General features: G+C 42.9%; 1 pseudogene; it reads left to right on the top strand.

The window, feature by feature from the left end:
• Positions 1-23,987, top strand: LOC105062159 (thymidylate synthase pseudogene; annotated as a pseudogene).
• The last annotated feature ends 1,432 nt before the right edge of the window (positions 23,988-25,419 follow it).

Raw genomic sequence — 25,419 nt, 5'->3', positions numbered from 1 at the left:
ATGAATAATGACATGGTCAGCCAGGACTTCCGCCAGTATGCAACCCAGGCCCGTGAGGATGCCACCACCTGTTCCTGCACACACAGTCCTGTCCTGCTCGCTCCCGCTGCGGCCCCAAGCACCTGCTTCCACCCTGCTGACACCGCCTCTTTCTGAACTCATAGCAGCATTGAGAAAGGAGACCTGAAATCTTGCAGAAGGCACAATGTTTTCTAAAGGGAAACATCACCTGCAAGCAGAGGCCTCAGCTGCCGCAGAGAAGCAGCCTGGACCCCCAGGGCCAGCCTCACAGGCTCTGCGAACCCCGGCCACCCTCCAAGCCTCTTCCCGAGGACTGATTGTCTGACCTCCACCAACAGGGTTCAAAAAGAAAGAGAAAAAGAAGCTGAGTTTTCATACCAAAAATAATTGAGCTTTTATGTCTTCCCAAATACTTCTAGAGCTCTAACCCAACAAAAATGTTCATAAAAATCATCGGATTAAAAAAAAATTAGCAGCCACCCCCTCAGCACCACAGCTGACTAGTTCTCCTGTCCGGACCACCAGTGTCCCGAGGCTGCTCGCTGCCGGCTCACTATTTTGTCCCACGTGGCGCTTTCTGCCTTTGCTACTGCAGCTCCTCCGAAGAACACAGCTCTCTCTGAGAAAGGAGTAAAGAAGACCAAGGGTCTATCACATCTGATCCTTCATCACCTCTTCCTGAACATGGGAGAAAAGCTCTTCATGAGGGAACTCTGAGAATTTCTCCCAGCTTCATCCTAAACCTGGAATCCAGGACCTCACGTGCTTTGCACTGGGTTTAGCGTGTTTTCTACTCAAAGACATCTGCATTGTCACTGCAGTGACCTTCTCTGCCACCGCAACGTTCTGGTGCTCATCTCCGCAACTAAAGGAACGTGGGTCACTTCCGGGAGAATCAGCTGATAAATCCAGCAGGTAGCAACCCGCTTGGCTGGAAGAGCGAAGCGAGCTCCAATCAAGCACATGAGGGTTTGACGGGTTGGGAAAAGGTAGCATGACTCGCCCCACTATCGGTCTGATGTCCATTAGAAAAAGATCGCTCGTAGTCTTGAAGGATTCTTGCCCCAAATGGCAGCATGATAAAGAATACAAGGCAGCAAAGAATCTCCTGGATGAACTGAACTTGGTGCAGAATATAACGTGTTAAAAGGAACAGAATCACACAGCCAGAGGGGTGGAGCAGAAACCCATGCCAGGCGTCTCTGCCTGGCAGCAAAGGAGACAAATGTCCAGAGCAACTCAGATTTGAAGGTGTAGCCGAAGATGCTTCTGTAAAAGCATCTCCTTTGAGGTGAGAGAGCAAGACGCAGTTTGTAGCCTGAATGGTAACTAGTCTGTATGACAGTAAAACCTTCCTCTGTGCAGTGTTGGTCTTAAAACTACACCCTACCGTCACGGGAAGCGAAAGTTTGGAATTTGGCAGTACTTACTCAAGTGTCCTTCCCCAGCTCCACATTTTTTTCATTTTTCTGTGACTACTAATGAATAAATTGCCTTTAATTAAATGTGGAATGCTACTTAAGATTGTTAGGTTATGGCTTCAATTTATAACTCAATCTGCCATCTTGGGAAAAAAAAAATAACAGCTTAAGTGAGGTTTACAAAACTCAAGGAAGGGAAGGAGGGAAAGAGAGAGAGAGGGAGGAGGTTGGGAACAATCCACCTGTCTAAAAGTTCCACTAGTAATCTACACAATGGAATATTTGGGGGACCATTAAAATCATCTTCACACACAAAAAAAAAGTTTATGTGGTGAGGAAATGTTCATGATATAACATTAAGTGAAAAAACAGGAAATAATATATTGTGAGACAAATTTTCTAAAAATAAAACAACTTAGCTCAGGTAAAAAAAAATCCCAAAATATTAACCTTTCTCCCCCTAGTGACATGATACAGGGATTTTTATATTTTTCTGTATTTTTTTAAGTATATAAAAGGAACTTTCTGTTCAGAAAAAGTGGTATTTTTTAAAGAATATCTCCATCAGAAGAGGGTTGATCAGGGATTTAAGCACATATGGAGATGAGTTAACGGATCAGAGAGGCAGACATTGGCAGTGACCGTCCCAGTACCACCGAGGTGTGACCCTGGAGATGGCAGCAGCGGATACCAGGGACCAGTGCAGAGGGCTGTCACCGACTGATGCCATTCAGGATTCAGATTATGACTAACTCTTCATTTGGAGGCTTCATTCTCAACATTGTTGCTAGAAAAGTTCATTCTAGGCTCAGTTGCATTTGCAATGAGTAAGCGGGTAGTAGTTCTGACCTATCATTTTTCCCTCACCTGACCGTGTGTTGCGGTTTTCTGCAATGATCAAGACAGGCTTTACAAGCACAGGAGTTAGTCTTGTAACAAGACAATTTAACAGCAAGACAGTCCCTATCTCTTTAAATTGCACAGAAGAAAACTCCAGTGAAGAAATCTGTCCCCTTCTGGGAGAGAACAGAGGACTTCATCAATTTTCATCTTTCTCAAAAACCTTCATCTCGGTTGATTGTTCGTCTACCCACAGCCCTTCGTCTGCTTTATTAGATCATAAACCCAACTTAATAGGATCTAAGCAATTTTAGGACCAGGTGAATTGTTCCCTAGTTTTCCTTTAATTAAAGAGGACTTCCTTCTTAAAGGGGACTCATGCCTTTGATTTTTTATTTTCTTTCTCAAAGAGGGTGTGTATAGTGTTTCTATGTACAGCTTACCTGCCGGCGGCAGCAGCGCCCGGGCGCACCAGACAGCAGCCTCCGAGCCACGCTGCTCAGGGGGCTGGGGGCACCGTGCACACGGTTTCATTGCATCCAAGGGGATTTGGGTTAACACAGTAGGTCGGCGAGGCTGAGGAGGGCTAGGAGGGTCTCCAGCGGACTTTTCAGAGCTATTTGACCTTAGGATCTCCGCACAGAACTTGCGCCCCACACCCTACCCTTCTCCAACGCACCAACATTCCTCCAAAGTCTGACACTTGCAGCCCTCAAGATTTGGATTCCTGCTCAGTATCTGTGTCTTCCCAGCGCCTGACAGAATTCATCCGCTACACAGAAGCGTGCTCAGCACCGCCACTTAACAGGCTCTGTGACAGGGGCTGGTGTGGCGGCTCTGAACAGGACAGACCCAGCTGCCCTTCTCGTGAAACTTCACTCGATAGGGAGAAATAGGTGAGTAAATACATAAACCCAATTTCAGCGAGTGTGAGATCGATGAAGAAAATAAAACAGGGTAGTGGAATAGAAGGTGATGGGGGCAAGCACTTAGGGTGGGTGAACAGGGACAGGTCCCCGTGGAGGAGGAAGTTAAGCTGGAATCTCATGCAGGGAAGGAGCTGCTGTTAAGAGAATAAGGGAGGTGAAGAAGAGAAGTGCCAGTTCAAATAGCCTGGGGCAGAGGAAGTTTGGTTTGAGAGATGAAAAAGCAGGGAGCCAACTCGGCTAGAATCTAGGGAGAGGGGGGTCAGATGACATTAGAGAGGGGGACTGAGGCCGAATCATGCAAGATCTTCTAAGAAGGCAGCTCAGATTTCATTGTAAATGTGGATGGGAAGAGACCAGAGGCTGTGGCATCACTGTCTGAAGAAGCTCCCATCTCATCTATGAAACTCAGGAGGGAGGATCCTGGTCTGCATCCTTTCCCTTCAAGCCGCTCCCAGTGCTGGGATTTCCATCGGACGCAGCTCCAGGGAGTCTGCCCGCGATCATGAAGCACAGACAGGCAAGTCAGTCTTTCTGCATTCATTTTTCATCCAAAATACTTTCACTTTCCCTTTGGAAGGTATCACAAATGTTCATTGTGGTCAGGGAAAAGCCTACCCAAGGCCCGCATACCCAGCTGCCTAGCCAATACCTCCATGGGCGCCTCAAACTCAGTCACAACCCACTCCCACCTGTCCTCTGAAACCCAGCTCTCTTCTAGAGTCTCCCGCCCAAGGACCCACAGGCCAACCTCTCCAGTTCCACAGGCCAGGCGTGTGGGGATTAGCCAACACCACGCACTCCCTCACTCCCATATTCAACCCTTACCAAGTCCTCCTAAGACTCCCTCACCTCCATCTGCTCCTCTCCAGCTCGGCCACCACTGAGAGCTTGGATTTAAACCACCATCATACAGCAAGCGTCTCTTAACTGGCCTTCTCACAGTCATTTTTGTTCTCCTGAAATGCACTGCAGGCTGAATAACCTGAAAGGCCCTTAAAGCTCTGCAGGGCTTCTCAATATGCCAGGACAACCGCTAGTCCAGCCTGCGAGGTTCTGAGTGGCCAGGCCATATTACTTGTTCCAGGCTCTTTGCATATCTGTGCTCCAGCCATCCAGGCCCCTATAAGTTCCTCAAATCATCACGCTTCCTCTCATCTCAAGGTCTCTGCCCATGTTTTTACACCCCATACCTTTCCTTCACCTGGTTAATGCTTACTCATTTTTCAGATCTCCCCATAAGAAATCACTTCCTTAGGAAAACCTTCTTGGGTTTCCCTATTTTATTTTCTCGTAGCTGTACAGTTATTTAGCTCTTATGAAACAGTGGGAACACTGCACAAAATTAATCCCAGTGTTTTTATTTCACTTCTTGATACGTGCACATTCTAGCAACTCTACATGAGGCCAACTGACCAGTAAGAAAGGACTGAAAAAGACGGGGACTTTAGGTTGCCTGATTTTTCTCTTCCCTTTTACGTCACCATTCTCAGCGTAAGTAGCTGGCCAACACAGGGCAGTAACACAAGTGAAAAAGGACACAGCAGAGTTCTTTGGTGTCTTACATTTCTCGGAATGCTATCGCCAGCTTTCATCATTCAAAGCAAGTTCTGGCTGAAATGGAAAGCGTGGCCTCTTGAGTAGGGTGGCCAGAGTTCGCAAATACAAATGCAAGACAAACAAATCTGGATCTCAGATAAATAAGATATCATTTTTTAGTATACGTACATCCCAAATATTGCACGGGACATACAAAACACTGCAGACCAGGGGGTTGAAACCGCCGAGATTTATTTCCCCAGAGTTCTGGAGGCTGGAGGTCCAAGACCAGGTTGCCAGCCCGGTGAGGCTCTGGGGAGAGCGCTCTTCCTGGCCTGCAGGTGACCACTGTCAAGGAAATTCACTGTCTTTTCCTTTCCTCTCACATTCAAAACGCTGCATACACCGGATGTGTGGGGTTCTTCCCTTCCTCCAACCAATTCTCTGATACCAGCTGAGTGTCCGACAGTTCAATTCAACTCCATCCAATTCTGACACTGATGAGAGTTAACACAGACCCCATGGGATGAAGACTCAGTCCCACGAGACCGCCTCCCACCTCAGATGTCAATCAAGTAGCAGGTCCCCAGGTTATCCACAACCTCTGCCAGACGTGACTGTAATCCAGAGGCTCCCGTGAACCCCTCCTCAGGTTTGAGAATTTGCTAGAGTGGTTCACAGAACCCAAAAAACAGTTTACTTACTACTGTCAATTTATTACGAGTAATATTTTAAGGGGTACAACTGAACAGTCAGATGAAGAGATACATAGCTGAGATCTGGAAGGGTCTGTCCCGGAAAGGTTGGGGTGTGCCACCCTCCCTGCATGTCAATATGTTCACCAACCTCTCTCTGAACCCTGTACTTTGGGGATTTTTATGGAGGCTTCATCACAAAGGCATGATCAATATTAACTCAATTTCCAGTCCCTCTCCTCTCTCTGGAGAATGAGGGATGGGGCTGAAAGTTACAAGCTTCAAATCATGGCTTGGTCTTTCTGGTGGCCAGCCCCCATCCCGGAGCCCACTCACCAAGAGCAGCCTCCTTAGAACAAAAGATGCTCCCACCACCCGTCACCCAGGGAAATTGCAAGGCACTTTAGAAGCTCTGCGCCAGGAACAAGGGGCGGAGACAACTGTATTTTCTGTTATTTCACAACTGCTTCTTTGCGGGCTCCTCACATGGTGGCGAGAGAAAGAGAAAGAAAGCATGCTCTCTGATGCCTCTTCTTATAAGGACACGAATTGATTGCATCAGGGACCCATCCCATGACCTCATCTGACCTTAATTACTTCCCTGCAGTCCTTATCTCCAAATATCATCACACAGCGGTAAGGGCTTCAGCATATGACTTGTGGGACACAATTCAGTCCACATCTCTTGTGATCTTGATCAAACCCTAAACTACTCTAGTCTTCATCCAGATCAAGTTTCAGCAACCCTAGCCCACAGGCTTCCTGTTTCTGTCTGTAAAGTTTTATTGAAACTCAGCCATGCCCAATTATTTACAGATTGTCTATGGCTATTTTTGCACTACAGTGGCCCAGCTGAACGGTTGCAGCAGTGATCTAACAGCCTGCAAACTCTAAAATACTTACTATCCAGTGAAGTAAGCCAGAAAGAGAAAGAAAAATACCTTATGAGATCGCTCATGTGTGGAGTCTAAAATAAAAGGAACATAAATACAAAACATAAACAGACTCATAGACATAGAATACAAACTTGTGGTTGCCAAGGAGGCAGGGGGTGGGAAGGGACAGACTGGGAGTTCAAAATGCAGAACAGATAAACAAGATTATACTGTATAGCACAGGGAAATATATACAAGATCTTGTGGTAGCTCACAGCGACAAAAAAAAACAATGTGATAATGAATATGTGTACGTTCATGTATAACTGAAAAATTGTGCTCTACACTGGAATTTGACACAACATTGTAAAATGACTGTAACTCAATAAAAAAATGTAAATAAATAAATGAATACAATACAATACAATACTTACTGTCTGGCCCCCTACAGAAAAAGATTGCTGACCCCTTACCTTGGTGCCCCCCCAGGGCTCTTCCAGCGCTAACATTCTAGGGTCCTGTTCACGCCTTCAGCCTAGAACACCTCTTAGTTCAAGCCTTCAGGTTCCACAGAAAGCATGAGTGGCCTAATGATTGTTTAACAAGTATCATATGCTTCTATCGACAGAGCTGTTCCCATTAACCATACATTGCAGCACTGTTATTAGGTGAGCTTAAGCAGACGTGGGATAAAGTCTTTACACATAGTAAATGCATCTTACATCTCTACAGCCAAATACACTCTTGTTAAATCATTGTTGTGGAGGCTCTGTTGAGTGCCTAACGTAGCAGGAAAAAACAACAGTGAGTTAGACATGTTCCGGCCTCACCGGTTTCCCCTCTCTGCACTTGTCGAGCGCCTCCAACCTGCACCACACACCTTGGCTTAGAGAGATGTGCCATTCTGAACGGCTCGCTAGTTGTGTCACTGGCATCAGCCTTGCACCCCCAGCTGGACAGTCAGTACGTCGGGGTCAGGGATCATCCTTCCTGAATCAAAAACGCACAGAATTAAAGAGGAGGAAGAGATATTAACAATCATAATCCAACCTTCTTGCTTCACACATAAGTAAACTGAGGCCCAGACCAAACAAGTAACTTCTCTTTCCTCCCTTTAACTATACCTCTTTTTTTAAAAAACAGTTTTTATTGAGTTATAGTCTTTTTATAATGTTGTGTCAAATTCCAGTGTAGAGCACAATTTTTCAGTTATACACGAACATATATATATAAACATGCATACATAAACATATACTCATTGTCACATTTTTTTCTCTGTGAGCTACCACAAGATCTTGTATACATTTCCCTGTGCTGTACAGTATAATCTTGTTTATCTATTCTACATATGCCCGTCAGTATCTACAAATTCTGAACTCCCAGTCTGTCCCTTCCCACCCCACTCCCCCTAAATATACCTCATTAACGGTACCTATCGAGTGCTTGATTCAGAATTTCTGTTTTGCAAGGACTTGAAGGATTAGAGAAGGAAAATGGAAAAGGAAATAAGGAAGAAAAGGAAATTTCCTGGATCTTGACTTGAAAGGCTTTTGGTGGCATGTTCCAGAGAGCAATCTAAAACTCCAGGTTTTCATGTCTCTCTAACACAGCATTTCCTAACATGTACTGTGTAGAGCACCTACCACAAGAGATGCTCCAAGAACATACGGTCTGATAGTCAAACAAGTTTGGAAAAGGCCTCAGCCTGTACACCCGCTTGGACAACCACATGCGTATCAGCACAGCAAGGCTCCAAGAAGCTCTGCAGTAAATGTACCTGATTTACACTGAGATGCACAAGTATTTGGCAACAAAACAAATTTTTTTCATGCAACAGCTATCATCTCAGAAACAGAGAGAAATATCACAGGGAAGAGAGACAAAGTCAGACAAATCTGGAGCTTGGTTAAACACGTGGATAATTGCCCACCATCTAATGACAGGTGAAATCTTTCAAGTCAGGCCAGTACACTGAACAGACTTTCACTCCCACATATTAAATAGAACTGAAGCATTGATGTTCTTCCACAAAGAGAGCGGTTTTCTCCTTCTCAGAATGATCACAATAACATCTTTTCAATTAAAGCTAGAATCCACTCTATTTGCACCCAGATAAAAGAGCATTGAGTTCGTGAGGGCAGTATCTATCAGAATAACCAGGGATGTCAAATGATAAAAGTAACAAATTAATCGAGTATTTTTTGAGAGAAGAAAAGGTCTATTTAGGAACCACATGTAACTTGGTCTTCAGGCTTGGTCACAGTTCTAATGGAGCAAGCTGGTGTTTAAAACACTCCCAGAGACTCACACTGCTGGCCAAGATTGGTTAAAAGATATACCTTCCCACTTAAACCAAAACATTGACAAGCACATGAAATAATAGTTTTCGAGACAGAGGACATAGGAAGCAAAGAACAGGGGTCCCTGAAAGACAAAACGGACGAGGTGAATGCTGCAACCACTCTAGCCTACTGCCCTCAGAGAGTCCCATGACACGACGCAGGGAGGGGAACCCTGGCAGAGCCCAGCCGACAACCTGAGACAACGAGATAGATCTGGGAGTATGGGAAGACCAAGACAGCTGGAGTCCACAAGACAGGATGCTGGAGAGGGGAGAGACGCACCGAGACAACTGCAGGTATCTGAAGAGGGTCTCCCCCAAGTGTGTGGCCGAGTACTGACGAGTGCGCGTGTGTGAAGAAACTACCTGGGAGGCCCCGGCAAGACCGCCTGAAGGGTCAAAGGCCGTGATGCCCAGCTGTTCCCACCACCCAGCGTGCAGAGACTCGTGATTCTTGGGGCACCAGGCGGAGAACACAGAAGTGACTTGCATCAACAATGGGGAATAATCAGCCCTAGACTAAATGCTGCTCTGCTCTCAAAGTCAACCTTAAAAGCAAGACCCAAAAAGGTCAAATGTTTTCAAGTAACACAACTGGGCCCGTGAACAAAGCTCAAAAATATTAATAGGAATCCAAAAATGTCCAGCATGTAACAAGGTAAAATTCACAGTGTCTTATATCCAAACAGAAAATTACCAGACATGCAAAGAACCAGAAAGATACAACCAAAAATGAGGGGGGAAAGCAAATCAGAACTGACACAGATGTTAGAATTGGCAGACAAGACATTAAAACAGCTTTTATAACTGTATTTCATATGTTTAAAATGTTAACTAGAGATACGGCAATATAAAAAGATCCAAATGGAATTTCTATAGATGCATATGACAGTGTCTGAGATGAAAAATACACTGGCATGGAGTTAATGGCAAGTTACACATTTCAGAAGAAACGATTCAGTAAACTTAAAAACAACTGAATACAAACTATCCAAAATAAAACATACAGAGAAAAGTGAGTGTTTTCAAATGAACTAACTAAGCATCAGTGAGCTGCAGGAAGGCATCGGGTGGGATCCCACAAATGGGCACAGGTTACAGAAAAAAAAATTTAAGGAAATACTGAACCAATTTTTTTCAAATCTGATGAAAACGAAATACTCACAATTCCAAGAAGCTCAAGGAATCCCAAATATAAGAAATATGTGTAGTGATGGATATTAACTAAACTTCCTGTGGTGATCATTTCACAGTATATACATATATCAGATCATTATGGTGTACACATGAAACTAATTAAATGTTACATATCACTTATATCAATTTTTAAAAGAGCAAGTATAAGGGAAACCTTATGAAGGCACATTATAATCAAACTGCTCAAAAATGGTGATAAAGAAAGAAATCTTAAAGTTAGAGAAAAAAGACATACAGCATAGAGGGGAACAAAGATGACAGCAGATTTCTCTTTGGAAATAATATGAACAAGAAGTCATACTAAAAGAAGAACACTGTCAACCTAGAATTCTTTGCCTAACAAAAATATTTTTTAAAATCAAAAGCAAAATAAACTGATTTCACAAAAAGTTAAAATTTCTGTTTTTCAAAAGATCCTGTAGAGAGAATAAAAGGCACAGGCTGGGGAGAAGTATTTGCAAAGCAGCTGATGGATAAAAAGACGTGTATCTGGAATACATAAAGAACTCTCAAAACTCAGCTGTAAGAAAACAATCCATTTCTTTGATGAGCTAAATATTTGAGGAGGCACTTCACCAAAGATATACAGATGGCAAATGAACACATGAAAAGATAACTCGATGTAGTACCTATTACCTATATTACCTACTGAGCGGCTAAAATTTTAAAGGCAGACAGTATGAAGTGTTCACAAGAAAATGGAGGAACCGGAACTCCCTTACACTGCTGGGAATGTAAAATGGCACAACCATTTAAGGAATTGTCAACTGTTTTCTTAAAAAGTTAAACATATATGTACACATGATCCTGCCATTTACCCCAGCATATTTACCCAAGAGAAATAAAAGAGCATAAATACTTGTACATGCATGTTCTTAGAAGCTTTATTTGTAATAGCTGAAGACTGGACACAATCCAAATGTCCATCGGCAAGTGAATGGATAAACAAACTATAGTACATCTACACAGTGGAGTACTCAGCAGTAAAAAGAATGAATTACTGATAAACTTTATAACATGAATGAATCTCAAAATAATTACACTGAATGAAAGGATTCAGACAAAAAAAAACAGTGTACCCTGTATTATTCCATTTGTGTAAAATTCTAGAAAATGCAAACTAATCTATAGTGACAGAAAGCAGATCGGTGCCTTCCAGAGGAGAGAGGACAGGAAGGGAAGGAATGGTTGAGAAAGATTACAAAGGAGCATGGGGAAATTTTAGGGGAGGTGACTATGCTCATTACCTTGACTGCAGTGATGGTTTACTTGGTATAATTATATGTCAAGACATCATACTACACATTTCCAAAGTGTGCAGTTTTTTATGTATCAATTACACCTAAATAAAACTTTGAATAAATACACACACACACACACACACACACATATACACTCCCTATGATGTCCCCCTCTGTGTCCTGAATGCTGATATGGAAATCCACTGTTTCTAATAAACACGTCTGGTATACATACAACTCAGAAACACTTTGGTATGTTTTCACTGCTATCTTCTTAAATAAGCCAAAACAAATATCTCTCTACGCAATGCACAGAGAGAGAGAACCTGTGGTCACCTAACCAGTTTCTAACGAGCTCCTTTCATGTAAGGCAAGACAGCTGACTGAATGCTACTGGAGACTTGCGGTGCTCACAACTGAATCTGTTGCTCTCCAGCAGGGAACTGGAGTGCTGCCCTTATGGTCTAACATCCTACAGCACCTTTGTCTCTCACGAGACTCCTTTAAATCTCATAGATTCTCTGGACAAGAGAATGTTAACTTACCAACCAAGAAATCACCACAGGATCACAGAGACAATCTGAGACCAGGGATAACTTTGCCATCTGCGTCCGAGCCAGCCTCACCAGTCCCGGCAACCTGTGCCTACTTTATGCACAAGAGGCACACGGCCATATGGCAGAGAAAGTCTGTAAATTATCAGCTTTGAGACTAAAAAGATGAATGATGACAGAACTGCTGACACTTCACCTAAAACCTCATCTTGAGAGAAAAAGAAATGAATAACTAGCAGGACATACATCTTTTTGCAGTTCAGTGTTTCCCCTCCTTTCTCTCAAAGCACCTAAGATCAAAGTTTTCTCATGTATGTATTTTGCTAGAGTTTGAGTACTTAGCATTTTTCAAGAAAATAATTTGGGAAAGCGATTGAAGTACTTTTTCCAAGTTCAGATCTCTAAAAATTAACTGCTTCCTTAATTAAGAAAGCAATTGCTGGCAATTTTCAATTTACCAGGTGAGTTTCCAAATTCCCGAAGTTTTATGTGGTCGGTCCTAGTTTGGAATTAACAACTTCTTGCTCATGAAAACAGTGCTCTTACTTATCGATTCATCAGCAAACTTTTCAAAGGTCGCCTATAATATTGAATCCTTTGAGGATTCAGAGGGTACAAGACACTGTTCCTGTAGACAAAGAGTTTTTATTTTACTAGAGAAATATAGACATGCAAAAAGTAAAATAAAATAATAAATATATATGTAATATATATTGGTATATGATAAGTAGTATGAATACCATTTAGATCAATGTTTCTTAATCAAATTTGGCCCATGAGCTTATGAGCACTCCAGTTCCCTAGGACTTGTTTAAAATGCAGATCCTTTAGTCTTTCTCCAGCCGTCCTGAACCCTGATCTCTGGAAGTTATTTGTATGAACACCAAATTTTCATGACAATAGAATAAGTGATATATGCAATATACTGTAGAAATTTTAAAAAGAAAAAAAATCTCTTTCCCTATGGTCAGGGAAAGGTTTAAAAATTCAGAATTTATTAATAGGATTTCATTAAGTGGAAACTGAAGCTCTAAGCATTCCATGAAGGGATTCTGACTTCTGAGTAAGGAACCCCCAAAATCCACTCCGCCCATAAAAGCAGTAAGAATACTAACAAAAATCGCCAAAACACATCTTTTTTCAGAACTCTAGAAATTAGCCGAAAGCCTGTTACAATCCAAGGAGAGTTTATTCAAAAAAGTAGCTGAATCTCCATTAGAAACAGGAAGTTTTGTTTAACTTGCCACATTCCCATCCCCGTCTCCCAAGCTCTGCTGTAATCTTGAAAACCTGCAGCCTCGTGTTCACAATAGCCATGAAAACCAGCACTCTAGCAACCACTGGAAGGGGCGGAATGGATCAAGGGTTCCTCAAAAGCCCCCTCCCACTATTTAACCTATCTGGCAGCTCCCTGAAATCCCCCACTTCCATGGCTCACCTTTATCTGACCTGACTCAGAGTTCACTCAGCAAAAACTTGTTTCCCCTTGAGGCGTTGTTCAAAAACAATCAGCAGCAACTGTTTAATATTACTGCTGCCCGAGGCAGCAAGAACAGCTGGGACAAGGGAGAAGCTACCCAAAAAGCTTAAAAGGAAAGGCTGGGGAATGAGATGTCCATAGAGGACTTTGAAATGATCCAAGTTTTCAGGTCTCAGTCATTGCATGATGGCAAAAGTAAGGAAATCAGGAATAGCTGGTTAGGAAAAAAAGGGAAAGTATGAAGACTGTGATTTGGGATATGCGGAGCTTAAAGCCCCGAACATACACAGAGACCACCAGTAAGGGGTTGAAAATGTGGGACTGAGAGAGCCTGGGGAACGGGTGCATTCCTGCTTTATTCCTACCATCCTGGCATCCCACCCGGCTTGGCATCTGTCCCAGACAACAGGGTCCCATTCTGGTGCAATAAATTACATGGCTGCTTTATCACTGCGAGAGAAAGTAAAAAGATTAGAGGCAAGTTCACAGGGCAGAACACCGGGCAACGCCCACAATAGGTAAGAACAGGAGTAAAATCCAGTTGTGGAGACAGGAAGACACAATCAGGGCAGCAGGGAAGTCCTCCCAGAGACGGGAAGGCTGAGCACGACCGGGGAAAGATGGTCTGTTCTGATGTGCACTTCAGAGACCCCAGGAGAGCAGATCCCATCAAAGGCACATGAAAGGCACAACCCATTAAAGGTAGGTTATTAAAGGTACGATTTTTTTCGTCTTGTGATTCAAGAAAACAACAAGTTAGAGGACAGTTCGTTAGAGGACAGCCAGCAGAGACGAAGTGACAGAAGACAGAAGGAAAAGCCAAGACGACGAAGAGCGAGGTCTCGCTGGAGGTGAGGGCAGGAGGGAGGGCAAGCAGTAGAGACAGGAATTAAAACATCATGTAAATGGTAAACTTAGAAAAGTCAAGGAACTTTTCTTAAGAATGAAGGAAGGCAGGCAATGTTTGAAACAGTGAGAGACTGTGATAACAGATGAAAAGAGAAAGTGAATGTGCGGTCACTCCCTGCGGTCAGGAATGGCCCTTATTTACCTCGTGCCCCTGTGCCTGACCACTTGGATTCAAATTCCAGCTCTGCCACCAGTTCTGTTATTTCAGCAAGTTATGTCACCTCTCTGCGCTTCCATTTTCTCATCTATAGTGAGGATAATCAGGTCGCCATTGTGAGCTTGAGTGTGTATAAAACATCACTACAGGCACGCTAACTGAGTGCTTACAGCAATAAGCACTCAATTGTTACTATCATTTGCGTAGTACTGTTTGCAGCCACCCTGCTTCGCCCGATCACTGGGGCTGCCTTAATGTCCTATGAATGAATGAAATCAGAATCAAGGTCATCTGCTGGGAGCTAGGTTGTGGGAATGTTGTTAAAGAATAAAGATCGAAGACGATGAGAATTCTAGAACTCTACAGAAGGCAAAATTAAAATGACTAATAACTGAGGTCCAGCTGAAGGGGGAGTCTCCTAAAGCCAAAGGAAGCTGACGGTGACTGACACACGGTAAGGATGAAGAGGAGCCTGGGCAGGTGTGAGGGGATGTGAGGGGAAGAACAGAGCAAGCTAACGGGGTGGCTCTTCAATAGCCCCACATAACAAAGTGCCTCAGTTGCCCCGTAGGGTCTGGGAGGTCACATTAAGACAACACACCACGGAAAAGCATTTGCCAATTATGCAAACGTACCAGAGGAAGACGCAAAACGCCTTTGCTTTCCCATAATGTCATCCTTCAGTTAATTCAGTCCACCTCAGATAAGTATCTAAAGTTCTCCCTCTGTATTTCCCTCCCTTCCCACTCTCCCTGCACCACCTCATCTCTTCAGTTCTCTTCTACCTCACTTCCCTCTTTTCCAAGTCCCAGCTCCACCCAAGAGGGGCGATATTCCTGTGTAAAGATGCTTCAGGACCTTCAAATCTTCCTCAGTTAACATCGACATCTCTTGACAAAAGAGCAAACTTTTGATTTATTGCTACGTTAACAAAATCTCTACCTCTTTATTCCGATTTACAAAAGACCCCCTTCATACCTAAGATTAGAAAAGAAACAGAAGGTGGCAGGGACAAAGAAAATCCTGTCCCACCAGGTAACCATTTTAAGCACAAAGTTTGTTCCAGCCTCTAGAACAATGTCTAAACGTGACAGTTCCCTAATAAATGTTGGATGGATAAATAAATGACTAAATGCAAACTCCAAAGTAAAACAAGGCGGACTTGAACAACAATGACCGTCAGCATTCATGATAGCCTTTTGTTTGCTGACTCAGTTAGACTGATTGCCTTGAGAGTTTTAAGAGTCCCAACTTTTCACACCTCCCTGTATCCACATTCTTTGGTAACTGCCTTCTCACATTGACTCTGGACTTGGCCAAGTTATTTGCTTTGGCAAATGGGAAAGCAACAAATTGGACTGAGCCAAAGCTTGAAAAACACTTGTACATTAGCTGCCACTAACATGAGAACAAACCTGAGATGACCTGCTGGAGGATTGTGAGAAACAATGAAGCAGAGGGGAGCCGTGTCTGTCAAGGTCACCCGGGACCCACCAGCTACTACTCACCAGCTGGTCACCTAGATGCATGGCAGACCAGAGTCAAGACCAGTGGAACCAACAAATTCATGAACTACAATAAATGGCTTTGGGTTTAAACCACAAAGTTTGGGGTATTGAGCAGCAATAGTGAACTGATCCACTTCCAAACCCAAACCCCCCTCTGACTACATTAGACCAGCAGCCCCATGCACCCCTTTGAGGGGTGGGGGCACCATTCGCATCGCAGTCTGTGCTGTGCAAGGCAGAGCCTTCGCGGCTGTGCGCGGCAGCACTGCTGGGAGCACACCAGAATAAGCAAAACCCTCTCCCTCCCGCTTGCCCTTCACCTTTAATGACATAGGGAGAAAGAGAAAAGAAAGTTAAAGCCTGAGCCATGAATACTAACTGCATATTGCAAAAGGAACCATTTCGCTCGACTGAACGTTTCCAAACAAGTTTCAGCTCCTGAGCATTTTAAACACAGACAGAAAACAATATAAATAATGTATGTGTGTGTACGTATACATACACGCATACGTAGATACGCATGTATATCTATATGGCTCTAAATGAATCACAGCAAGGGACATTCTGAATGTTTAAATGGTGTGAATTTCTACACTCCTTTCTGGCTTTCCAGGCACCAGTCCCATCAATCTCTAAACCCTGACACCAGGCAGTTCATTGTTTTTCAAATTTATGACATTTTTCAGTCCATTGTTTTTAAACTGTCACCCTCAGTGGGCAGCTGGCACAACTCACTGCTGCTCTCAGAGCCCACCGAGCTCACCGCCCTAGGAGTGATGTGCTAGCAAAATTTCCAGCTGACTGATCTCCAGGATGTTATATACTCTCTGCGTGCTTCCTCTGATGACATCATTAGTTTTGTCCTCCACCTTTACTCCAAACAGAAATAATTAAGTTTGTGATCGTCCACCCCAAACACAGATAATGAAAATGAGGGAAACTGGAAATAGAACCAGTCATTCTATTCAGCCTCTTGGCAGGATGGAAGACTAACTCTCTCCCAGACATCCAATAGTTTTACGTTATCGTTGCAAAAATGTCTCTACTATGGCAGGATCTATCTGGTCTACTGAGAGACTATTCTGTATCTGGTTCTCAGTTTAAACAGGCTTATTTTTATCTGCTGAATTTTCTCATTTATTTTCTGAAATGCATGACTTATGGAGTTAATTCTCATCACAGGAAATGGCCTGATTTCTCCCAGGATTCTAAAACTAATTATATGGAGTTCAGTGAACATGGAAGTCAGTCCCTCCTCTCTGTCCTTGGCTGGGCACTGGGTGTGATGTCAGGGTGGAGTATGTGCCGGAATGGAGGAGGAGTCAGAAACTAGGTCCAGCTGACTGTGTCCCTAACAGGGGTGTGGCCCTGCAAAAGTCACAATCCTATCTGATCAAAGGTTTCTTAGCTACAAAATGAGAATTTGGATGATTTCCAAGATTTTCCTTTTATAGCACTGAAAGCTTATTATATTATCCACAGATTTTTTAGATATTTCCTTTTACTTTAGTAGAGAGTACATGCTTATTTCAACATTTACAGCATTTCCAATCAATATATTTCCTTATCTAATTGTATGCCTGCATTAAATTTTCATGAGTATATTTTTAGTTTCCCCTTCCATCTTGGGGTTGGGAGGATCTGAAAAGTAATTGAGCAATTCAATCATTCAACAAGCATTTATTGAGCACGTATTATGAGCCTGGGGCTAGGCTAGGGGCTTGGGAAAATAAAATGAAAATGATTATAATACTGATCTTCCTAATTATGTCTCTACAAAAACACTGAGGGAGAGACTTTGTCTCAGCCTCAACCCAAAGTGTGCATTTAGTCTACGAAAATGTTTAATTCAGCAGATCACTATATTATACAAAACCCAATAAGAGGGTAAAATGTTTTACTAAAATGGTGTTAGTAATACACACCCTCCAGTCCATTCTAAAGAAATACTGTGGAAGTGATTTGAGTTCTGAGAACTATTTAAATTAATTAAATTGCTTAGCACAGTGTCTGTCTGGTACAGGAAGAGCTACTGTAATTTTTATCTTCCTGCCCCTCCTTCCTTTCTTACCATCTCTTTTCCCTAAAATTAATCTGCCTTCTCTCACTCTTCCTGCCCCAGCTGTACTCGAAGGTAAACCACCGAAGCAGTAAAATCATCAGGCACTGGCTTCATCCCTGCTTTCAATGCCCCTGAAAAGCAACTGCCTTCTTTGCTTCTAACCCCACCACATTCCTGGCCCTTTGTTCATGACATGCTCCCACCAACATGACCTAGGAACCAGCAGGTGATAGGAAATCTGGTCTTACCTATGGTTCGCTGTGTATTAAGAAACCTGCAGAAGCTTGATGTTAACTAGGAAGCTAAATGACTCACACTGGCAGGAAAATTCTCCATCTGCTGCTCTGCACTCCCTGACAGCCTCAGGAAGAGAGAATCTGTTATGTGACCACATGTTTATACAACAGATCTTTCCGTGTTTTTGTTGCTCTGACTAATTGATTTAGAATGCAACTCTAATCTTCAGTGCCCCTCCCCCTAGGAACTAAGTCTATTAGAATTCAAGTTTAATGAAGACTCATTAATGGTGCTACATAAGTCACTAGAAAAGATAATTTACCACATGGAGAAAAGAAATTATTCAAACGGCTTTAAAACACAGTATTTGGCCACACTTATTTAATGAGATGTTTTCTAAGGACAAAAAAAAAAAACCACCTTAACCTTTATTCAGTCGTCTAATTGCTCATAGTAATATTGGTACAGTTATGTTTAACTATTCATATATGTAGTATGATGACGCTGTAGAAGAGTATGTTGTTATTAAGAATGGAGACTTCAGAAAAGGGCCAAATGTGGAATTTTTTAAATAAAAACTCAACAAAGTCAAATTTGAATTGGAAATTTCAGAATGGACTCATAGGGTTTTTCAATGCACATTTCATAGCTCTCGTCTACCCAGAAGTCCCGGAAGCCGTAACAGTCCAGTCATGAGCACCCTGTGATCAGATGTGGGACTCAAATGTGACCAGCCACCAAAAGGAGCTGGGCCTCCTTGGAGAAAGAGCTGATTTCCAGGCCGAGGGCAGGAGACAGTACAAGATGAGCTTGGAGCCCTCTGTTGCTCTAGAGAGGAAGGAAACCATCAAAGTTCACAGGGACTTGTCAAAAAAGTCACTGAAACCCACCTGAAGGGAACTGTTACTGGCCAGAAGTGGGACAACATGAGCATCAAAAGGCTGAGAACAAGAGAATTCCACTTGCCTGACATTTTGAGCGGGGAGGCTGGTCTTTTCCTGGCCTCGCACTGGAACTCACACCATCGCCTATGCTGGTTCTCAGCCTTTGGATTCAGCTGGAAACTACAGCCCTGGTCCTCCTGGATCCGCAGCCTGACGAATGCAGATCCCGGGACTTCTTAGCCTCTACTGTCGTGTGAGCCAGCTCCTAATAATAACAATGATTTTAAGCGTGATCATATTTGCATTTAAGAAAGGACGTGTTGGCTGTTTTCTGAAGAGCAGACTGGCAGGGGGTAAGACAGGGGTCAGGGAGACCGGTCAGGAGGTTGTCGCCGAATCACAGCCCATAGTCCATCTCCATAGCACCTGCAGTAAGGCACCCGAGGCTCCTTCACGGCCATCACCCCTTCTGCCTTGAAGCATAGATTTTTCTGCACACGCTTTCTCTCTCCTTCCAGAACAAGCTCCTTGAAGGTGGGAACCAACTCTCACGTCGCCTAGTAATGACAGCCAGCACCCTGCACAGCTAACGTTTAACTCCACAATAACCACACATGGTAGCTATCATCCCCCATGTACCCATGAGGAAACTCAAATTCATAAATACGTACAGTTGAGTTGCAAGATATCTGAGTCCCATCTTATCAAGCTAGATTTTTTTTTTAATGCGCTTGATGATGGGAAAAATAAGTTACCCATATTTCAGGGTTTTTTTTAAATTTCTAGAGTACTGCAGAGCAGGGGGCTTTTTATTTGCACCGTGAATGTGAGGTGCAATATGGATGGGGCTTTTCCACACAACAGTGTCAGTACTGAACCGATTTGACAGGCATTGTTGGGAGAAGAGGAAGAGGATGCTGGAGCCAAGGAGGAAACCCAAGGCCAGCCAAGAGCGTCAGCGGCAGTGCAGTTCCAGGAAACATTAACAGCTGGCATCACTCCCCGCCTCATCCATAATGGGACTGAGCCGCAACCCCGGTGGTTTTGAGAAACAAGAATCAGCAGAATTTTGCAGCTTTAATAGAATGTATAAGCAACTCAAAGTTTCGGGGAAGCCTTCACTTCATCACCTCAGCAGTCGCACCCTGACCTTGTGGCCGCTCTTTGTAAAAAAAAAAACGCTTTATGTTTTTTCAAGTAAGTGGAATTAACATTTTTCCCTCTGTGGCATGAACTTGTGATCGATGAGTGCTTTAGTAGATTGCAAGTAGTTTTTCAATGTCACATTTCTATTACAGCGTTATGGAACAAAACTAATTGTCGTCAGGATTGGAGGCAATTCTATTCACAGCAAGATAAATTGGGTTTCTAAACTGTGATTTCCATTGTATTACCTCTATGTATCATGAAAGTTACCCTAATGTGCACAGCAGTCAGGCGACTTACTTATACAGTGAGGTCCAGCTTTATGCCGAATCCATCATCTTTCTCTTCCCCAGGGAGGACAGAGGCACAACAGAAGCATAACTGCAGACCACCATCTAATGGAACGGGTTAATGCGGACACCCTGCTCTAAATATCAGCGTGAACATTCAAAGACTAGAAGAGAACAGTCTGTTCCCTAAGAAGATCAGACATCACTGTGCATTACCCCCTTAATCGCTGTGGAGTTTTGGTGCATGTGAGGCTCTCTCTCTCTGCTTCTGTAATAGTACTTTTTATACATGCATACAGTGTAAGTATTTCAGAACGTAAACCACCATCCATAAAAACAGCCGACCTTGCAATCTGTAAATTTGGACTCCACTAATCTTAACTTTTAATGCATTGGGCAATGTCTTGGGTGGCATTTTTACAATCTATATAAAAAAAGATTTGCTAAGTGAAGTAATAATATAAAAATATGATGGAAAACAAGATGGCAAGTGCGAATGTTCACACTGTTGTAATTAAAAGGCAAACTGGAAGCAGTTAAAGCTTAGGACCATGGACTCTAGAGTCAGTCCTCCTGGGTTTGAATCTTCTCTCACCACTGTCGTGATCTGGACAAAGTACTGTGCCTCAGTTTTCTTATCTGAAAAATGGAGACCATAATAATACACACTTCATAGTAGACTGTCATAAAGATTAGAGTTGGCAACACACTTAGGAAAGTTCCTAGCACACAATAAACACTCGGTGGTGGTGTTATTATTGTTACTGTTGTTGTTGTTATTACTCGGAAGCACCCTTTTTTAAAACAAATAAGTGATGAACTACTCATAGTTCTATCTCAGTCGCTCCAGCGGATTTCCTTAGAAGTGGTAGCAGGCAGTATCAGGTTGCCTCATTCACATTACTCAGTATCTCTGAAAATAAGAACACTGCAATCCTTTAAAAAAAAAAAAAAACTTTCTATAATTCAAACAGTTCTCCCCACTTATTTTTTATTGGTGGTATTTTCCTATATTTAAAATAAACCTGGGCTGTCCAGCCAATACCTGGGCCTTGTTGCTTTGTGTCCTGTCAAATCCTTATAGGATCTTGGAAAATATCACCATCCACAACACTCCCCACTATGAGGACACAAGATAAAATTCCTTCGTTTATGACACGGGTCATTTATGCATGTTGGAAATCATACTTATGTCTTACTTGCTAAATGCTAAAGGGAAAGGAGACGTTAGACCCCAGTGTGTTTCAGAAAGAGGTAAAATAGAAAAAAGTGCAAAAAAGTAACTTTGTCCTCATTCACTTGGATTAAGGAGAACCCATAATTATACAAAATGCAGTTTTCACAAGCAGCTAGTTAAAGAAGCTGTGCCCATATTTTGTGTCGATCGATGCAAAACTGCCAAATGATTTGTCCTAAAATTTAAATTTTTCTCTCTAACTAAACTGATTTTCTTGGGTCCCGGGAGTGCGCATTATTCATCCAGGTAGTATCTAGCAAATATAGAGTGCACAGTATTCACTGACCTAAACAAATTTGAATGAGCACATAGCACAGCACCGGGCTCAAGGGAGGCACTCAAGTATTTTTCGAATGAAGGAACCAGAGAAAGGTTGATGGAAACTGGTTCCAGGTGATCTGTCTTATTAGGTTGTAATTGCAATTAAGAAAGAAATATAGGAGGGCAGAATGGATACCATCCGCAAGTAATACACACACATACGTATCTAATACATGCATTCATATATACAACCTGAAGCAATTTCAATAATGACATTCAAAAGTAGCATGAACTTAAACGACAGAAGAAAGATCAGCAACTTATATAATGACAGCATTAAACAAATTGCCTTGGATCTAACCTACCATTTATAATAGCCTTGATCAGTTCTCAAGGCAGAAAAGTTCCCCAACTTACATCTGAAAAAAAGGGAAGAAAGTTTCTGAAATGTCTAGTGAGATCTAAACTCCTGTATCCCTGCTCACCAAACTCAGATGCGGAGTAACCACGTGTCTGCATCATTCCCCATCACTTGATCTGAGAGCTGAGCTCGGTCCTCCCACGTGACTCCAGATGGACAGGAAAAAAATCTCCCTTGAGAATTCTCAACACAAGCTGATTCTTTCAAAAGTTTGTAGCCCAAATTCATAACACCTCAGTAGACTGAGAAACCTAAAACAGGTACTTGAGGATAGGAGGGTCCCACACTGGTGGTGCCCCAGACATCCAGCAGAAACAAATGAAAATCCTCAAAGAACCCACCTTTCACATGGGCCTCAAAAATTCTCGTGCATAAAGTACAAAAAAATACGAACTCAGAGTCAAAAAGCCCGAACCACGGAAGGATTTAACTCACCGTGAATGAGAGCCAGCAGGAACGGCAGACGACAGAAACTAACCTATCAACTGCAGATACTGGACTAAATCTGCAAGTGTGTTTACTGTGTTTAAGAAAGAAAACGGGGGTTGAAACTGTGCCTGAGAAGAAAGACTTCAGGGGTCACAGGAAAAGGCGGAGTGTCCGGAGCGGTGGCGGGAAACAGGGCTCCCGGAAAGGGCTGGGCCGCCTCGCCCGCGGCCGTGGGGTCCCCGCAGCCGCGCCCCGCCCGGCGCCGCGCCCCCCGGGGAGCTGCAGGACCAGAGCACAGGGAGCGCACCCTCGGCTGCGGCGTCCGGGAGGATGAGCGCATCTGCCCCTCCACCCACACCCGCACCCGCACCCTGCTGGTGTTCCGCACGCAGGCGCGCTACAGCCTGAGAGATGAGTTTCCCCTGGTGACAACCAAACGTGGTTTCTGGAAAAGTGTTTGGGAGGAGTTGCTGTGGTTTATCACGAAATTCACAAACATTGAGGAGCTGTCTTCCTGGGATGCCAATGGGTCCCGAGACTTCTCCGACAGCCTGGGATTCTCCACCAGGGAAGGGGATTTAGGCCCAGTGTAGGAGGCATTTGGGATCCGAATACGAAGATATGGATTCAGATTAATTCGGGTCAGGGAGTAGACCAACTGTAAACGGTGGCTGACATGATCAAAACCAACCTTGACGACAGAAGAATCATCCTGTGTGCTTGGAATCCCAAAGATCTTCCTCTCCTGGCCCTCCCCCCGGGCCATGCCCTTTGCCAGTTCTAGGAGGTGAGCTGTCCTGCCGGCTGTACCACTGGTCTGGACACAGGGGCCTGGGTGTGCCCTTCAACATCGCCCACTACACCTACATGATCACACACATCACAGGCGACTTTGTACGCACTTCAGGAGATGCATACATTTACCTGAATCACACTGAGCTGCTGAAATGCAGCTTCAGCAAGAACCAAGCCCTTTCTCGAAGCTCAAGATCCTTTGAAAAAGTGAGAAAATTGATGACTTCAAGGCTGAAGGCTTTTCAGATTGAAGGCTACAATCCTCATCCGACTATTAACATGGAAATGGCTGTTGAGAGTGCTCCTTTTTTTTTTTTAATTGAGTTATGGCTTATTTTAAATGTTTCAGGTGTATAGTGGGGTGATTCGTGTGTGTGTGTGTGTGTGTGTGTGTATTTTTGTATCCATGCTTTTTCAGATTCTTTTCCATTGTAGGTTGTTGCAGGGTGTTGAGTACCCTGTGCTGTACGGTGGGTCCTTGTTGCAGTGTGTATCTGTTGGTCCCAAATGCCAAATTTATCCTCCCACCCCTTTCCCCTTTGGTAAACATGTCTGTTTTCTATGTCTGTGAGTCTATTTCTGTTTTGTAAATAAATTCATTTGTATCATTTCTTTTAGATTCCATATAAGTGATATTATATGATATTTGTCTTTCTCTAACTTACTTAACTTAGTATGATCATCTCTAGGTCCATCCATGTTGCTACAAACGGCATTATTTCATTATTTTTTATGGCTGAGTAATATTCCATTGTGTATATATACCACATCTTCTTTATCCAGTCATCTCTTGATGGACATTTGGTTTGCTCCCATGTCTTGGCTATTGTAAATAATTCTTCAGTGAACATAGGGATGTATGTATCTTTTCAAATTAGAGCTTTCATCTTTTCCAGATATATGCCTAAGAGTGGGATTGCTAGATCATATAACTCCATTTTTAGTTGTTTAAGGAAACTCCATCCGATTGTTTATAGTGGCTGCTCCAATCTGCATTCCCACCAACAAAGTAGGAGGGTTCCCTTTCCTTCACACCCTCTCCAGCATTTATTTGTTGACTTTTTTAAAAATAGACTTTATAATGACCTTTAATGAAAAAGAATATGAAAACAAAAAATAGACTTTATTTTTTACAGCAGTCTTAGGTTCACAGCAAAATTTAGAGGAAGGTACAGAGATTTCTCATACACCCTCTGCACCCACATGTACATAGCCCCCCATCACCAGCAGCCCTCACCAGAGTGGCAGATTTGTTACAACTAATGAATCTACGTTGGCACACTATTTGTAGACTTTTTGATAACGACCATTCTGACCCGTGTAAGGTGATACCTCATTATAGTTTTGATTTGCATTTCTCTAGTAATTGGTGATGCTGAGCATCTTTTCAGGTGCCTGTTGGCCATCTATATGTCTTTGGAGAAGTGTCTACTTGGGTCTTCTGCCCATTTTTTGACTAGGTTGTTTGGTTTTTTAGAATGCTTTTAAAGAAGTTGCTTGAAGAATATTTACACTCAGGTAAAAGTTTACTTTGCTCTAAAGGAAGAAGGAATTGGGTCAAGAACCTGTTGTTGACCTATCAATCATTATTCATTAACTTTTAAGGATGTTGCCACTGGCAATCAGAATTGTGCTAGTTCTCTTAGTAATAAAAGGTCCTAAAGTTTGGTTAACCCACTTAAGATGTATGAAAATGTCAAGATTGCAAATAAAGTCAGGAACAAGAAAATTTATAAATCTTAACAAAAACATGTGCGTGCATTTCAATACCATACTCAGTCTTCCCAGTTCAAACTTCATAATGTTTTTATGAAGATGGTCAGCGAATTTCAAGAATTATATATAATTATTCCCCCAAATTTGAGCAAGCTAACACCACCAGTCACGGTAATGCCTGGTGTGGTTATGACCACTTAAAGTTATATTTGTCTTACATCTTGCTATAATAAAGAA

The sequence above is a fragment of the Camelus bactrianus genome, chromosome 12, assembly GCF_048773025.1.
Source record: "Camelus bactrianus isolate YW-2024 breed Bactrian camel chromosome 12, ASM4877302v1, whole genome shotgun sequence".
Taxonomy (NCBI): Eukaryota; Metazoa; Chordata; class Mammalia; order Artiodactyla; family Camelidae; genus Camelus; species Camelus bactrianus.
The sequence above is the reverse complement of the archived record's forward strand: the minus strand, read 5'-3'. Positions and strand labels throughout refer to the sequence as shown.